Raw genomic sequence first — 5,299 nt, forward strand, 5'->3', positions numbered from 1 at the left:
GTTCGAGAGTCGCGTTTTGAGGGGAGGAGTGTACATGGTGTTTGCAGGGTGTAAGAAATCGGAGTCAACCGATGAAATTTGTTCGAAATAACCTTTAAATAATGTTTAATTGCAATGAATGTTGGACTTGTTAGTTGTGTTCGTTCAATCATTGATAACGATTAAATTTAATTTAGCTTCGATCGTTAACTGCGATTAAGGATTCAATTCCTAGTTTGATCGTCGGCGATCGAGTTGACAATCTTTCATGCCTTATTTTATAATTATTTTCGCTCGACTTGTCTAAATGTCGGGAATATTCAAACGCTTGTAATTCATAAGAACTTTTCATAAACCTTTCAACACATTATATGTGTTGTATAAAACATTTTAATATGTTGCCAACATGATAGTAAGCTCAGCTATCGTGATTACATTGGTCATCGTGTATATAATACATATAATATAAAAATATAATATAGAAATTTAATTTAATACACAATAAATATAATGTAGAAATTTAATTTAATACACGATAAATATAATATAGAAATTTAATTTAGAATAATTTAGTACACAAATATGTATTTCACGACACTCATAAAAATTACTTGAATAGTCGAACAATATTTCTCAATATTTTTCATTTTAATACTCGTTACGTGTTTCAAATGGCTATCTATGCTGTGTATTAATCTTCCATCAAATATATACATTTCGTAATTTCTATTTCTGAATTTCTAATTTTTCGTGAAAGATATTTTATAATTTCTATGCTTGTAAAATCACTTTCAAACTTTACTAATATAATCTTAACAGTGATCTCACTTAACAGTGTTAGACGAAAAAAATTTCAAAATGTTTTCGTATGTTTATAAACTCCAGAAGCGTGTAGTATTTATCAGAATGAGTAAAAAGTAAAACTTTTTATAAATATCCTCTATAACACATGTAATATGTTCTACTATAACAATATAATGTCAATAATATGTTATATTATTATATATTAATATGTATTATATTATATTATGCAATAATATAATATAATATAATAATATATAATAATATAATATTATATAATATAATTAATATTATATATAATATAATATAATTAATATAATATAATATAATATTAATAAAATAATGTAACACACAAAAAAACTTCTACTGCATAAAAGTACCTGTTCGAATACAAGCCGCCGCATACTCGCATTCCAATTTTCTTTCTTCCTCAAAATTTCTTTCGTGAACGTTTCATAAAGAAAAAGTCGTTGAAATATTTATTCGCGACGAGTGACACTTTGTATCGTCCAATAAACACCACGTGGTTAATGTACATACGTAATTTGGATGTAATCGAGGAAACAACGACTGGCCTGTACCAGCTGAAACTAGAGGCCGTGACCGAGTTACCGAGCGTGGATTAATTAACGCAAGAACCGTGTTAAATACGAATGCACCGTAATTTTGCAGCAACATTGCAAGAACCGGCCGTCGATTAATGATCGAACAACGAGAAATAATCTCGACGCATCAAAAGCACAATAAATGACGTATCATATGTATATGTATAATACTTTTATTTATTAATTTATTATATTTATCATGCAATAAATATAATGTAGTAAATTAATTTATTATATTTATCATGTAATAATTATAATAAATTAATTTATTATATTTAAAGAAATTACACTGTAATATTCCAATAAGTTTTAATATAAATGCAAGTTCAATGGATTCTGTAGTTTATTAAATTATAATTGAATGTATTATTAAATTATAATTGCAAACTGACAAATATACAGATACTCTAAAACGATAATCAAACTATATTGCAGCTACGTAGATTTTTTGCAAAATATTTTTGTAGATTCTTTCTTAAAAGGAAACTGCAATATGTGTTCTACGATTTTATTACCCTAAATTAAGTAGTCTTTATAATAATTAGTAGAATAATTTAACTTTAATTTATCTTTGTTAAGATAGAGTAACAATAATTATTATTTGGAATATATTTTATATATTTATATATTTTAATATATTTAGAACAGAATAATAATTATTATCAATAGCAGTTTGATTTTTTATTAGAATAATTCAACTATTATTGTTTAGAATAATATACTGTATATATATTTTAATATATTTAGAATAGAATAATAATTATTATCAATAGCAGTTTGATCTTTCATTAGAATAATTCAACTATTATTATTTAGAATAATATAACAATATCAAACTGCTATTCATAATAATTATTATTCTATTTAGAACAGAATAATAATTATTATCAATAGCAGTTTGATATTTTGTTAAAATAATTGTCCTTGACTGATCATACTAAACGTGTCTTAAATCTAAATCATTCAAGTTCTTGAATTATCCATTGAATTTGCGTTAATTGTAAATAAAATTATACGATTTCAACTTCAATTTCAATTTCGACGAGTTACGAAAAATTCTTCTTCGCTTTTGCGTCCGCGTAATCAGTTCAGTAATTTCACGTCGCTGTTACGATAATGCTCGTCTAATTATGTATTGCGTTAGCGGTCTCGGAAATCCTGTGTTGCTGCCGTTTTCTTTTTGCCCGACCGTTACAAAACTCCGATTCTCCGATTCTTCGTCCACATCAGGAAATATTAGAAAGCAAAATACGAACAGAACAATGTTGCAAGCAACAAGTCAATTTTCATTTAAACGTCTCATACCGATAATGAACATTTTGACAACGTTGAACGTAATTTTTAAACGTAAACGGTTTCGAACCAGTTTCGCACCGACAGTGCGAAATCCATCGTCGAAAATGACAGTATTTTTACCAACGTGATCGTATTTTTAGAGAAAGAATTTTTTAATCGAAGGTGAAAAAGTATTTTCATTTTGTATAAAATGAATTCGCACGTAAATATTTTTTAGTAAGTATCTTTTCAACGAATTACGCAATGTGAAGGAGTTTGAACGAAGAGAGAACTCATCGGTGCACTTATCGAAGACGAAAGTATCTTCCTTGTCTTTTTTTTTTTTTCTTTTCTTTTCACTTCTCGTATAACAATGAATAATCTTTCGATTCGAAAGGATTTTCTTTCTTCCTTTTTCTTTTTTTTCATACAAATTTCCGCGACCAGTCTTGTTTTCCCGACGATGTGACGAATAGAAGCGGAATTAGGAAAATCTCGAGTCACTATAGAAACTCCGCTGAAAGCAGAATGCAAAGTTCGCGAGTGAAATATTCTCTATTTAGCCGAGCTTCCGCCTCATTATCACGTCAAGTGGATTCCGCGGAACATTTTTATTTCCACGGAGGAAAAATGGTGGTATTTACAAGCGGTTGAAACGGCCGTTTCACGTCGGTACCCGAGATGCTTCTCTTCCCTCGGTTTTTATTAAAGAACCGAGTTAAACGTCGATATTTATTCATTTAAATATCACCGTCTACGAAACTTAACTGTCAACCATTTTATTTCCATTAAATTCAACGAGAAGACGAACAGCGTTTGCAAGCGTTCCCTCGACCATTCTTTCTTCACCCTTTCTGCCAGTTTTCACACATTTTCCTTGTAAAACGTTACAACATTGTCCTGCAAACGCGCACGATGACTCGCGAAACTATTCGAACAATTATCGCAGAAAAATTTTTGTATCGTGTGTATGTTACGGAAAACGCGTTACATTGGCAAAATTTAAAATCAATCTGTCAATTTGACGCATATTTCCTTTCTGATACATATTTTCTTGTGTTATTTTGCCACGCGTACAGCAGCCCACGAAAATATTCGTACAGAGACTCGTGTTCTATGTTATTTGTTATGTAAAGTATCTTCAAATTTCGTCAACGATTCGTTTGCAACGATTTGACGATTATTGCGACTATGTTGGCAAAATTTAAAATCAGTCTGAAAATGTACAGAATATTTATAATTACTATAATTGTTGCAGTATCTATCTATTTATAATTATTATAAATAATTATAATATAATATAGGATATATACTATATTTTTATACTATATTATAGTATATATAGTATACTGTACTACAGTATTTATAGTATACTATATTTATACTACAGTATTTATAGTACACTATATTATAGTATACTATACTTAAATTACAGTATTTATAGTATACTATATTTATACTACAGTATTTATAGTACACTATATTTATACTACAGTATTTATAGTATATACTATATTCGTAGTACAGTATATATAGTATACTATATATAGTATACTAGTGTATTATATATAGTATATATAGTATACTATATTTATAGTTTAATATGTATATAGTATACTATACTTATAGTTTAATATGTATATAGTATACTATATTTATAGTTTAGTATGTATATAGTATACTATATTTATAGTTTAGTATGTATGTAGTATACTATATTTATATTTTAATATGTATACAGTTACTATATTTATAGTATATTATATATAGTATACTATATTCGTAGTATAGTATATATAGTATACTATATTCGTAGTTACTATATTTATAGCATATAATATATATATATAGTATAGTATATACAGTGTACTATATTTATAGTATTGTATATATAGAATACTATACTACAGTATTTATAATATATGTAGTATACTATATTACAGTACATATATACATATATAATATAATATATTATATAATGTATTTGCACTTGTTTTTGGTTAGGTTTAGATCCATTTGTTCAAGTCGTCTCTTCCATTGATCCCTGAAGAAAGCCCTTAGTTTCATGGTTTCTTGCGTGCATTTGAATATTCTTCTTGCGTCTTCTTTGTTCTTTATTGCAAGAGGTTGTTCCATTGTTTCCATTCCTCAAGAGTTTCTTCTTTAGTTGCTCGTGTGTATAGAGCGTTCCAGTATTAATTAGGTTTATCTTTTCTTTACATGCGTTGCAAATTGAGATATTCTCTTCTCTTTGCATTGTTTGTTTTATCCCTTTTTCAATGTATTTCTTTCTGTAATAATCCTAATTGTACTCGTTACTGTGGTATTTCGTACTTGAAGTATTCTTTCTTCTTCTCCCGAGTTATGCGTTTTTAGTTTCTTGTACATTGCACTGTACGTGGTGTTCTATTCCTTTATTTTCTTCTTCTGAATTCTTTTGTGTATCCGTAGCCTCCCAAAAATATTCGAAAGCGTTTAAAAACATTGGAATCTTCTCGGTAGGTATGTGTTTTCATTTCTAGATAAATACAGAGTAATATATACTCGGGCGATTCACGTAACTTGCACACGTGAACTGACTTCTAAAAAATTATCCATTCAATGAAAAATTGTTTAATACAAAAGTTGTTATCTCATAT

This window comes from Frieseomelitta varia, unplaced genomic scaffold (genome assembly GCF_011392965.1).
Source record: "Frieseomelitta varia isolate USP_RPSP 00005682 unplaced genomic scaffold, Fvar_1.2 scaffold_183, whole genome shotgun sequence".
NCBI classification, from domain to species: domain Eukaryota; kingdom Metazoa; phylum Arthropoda; class Insecta; order Hymenoptera; family Apidae; genus Frieseomelitta; species Frieseomelitta varia.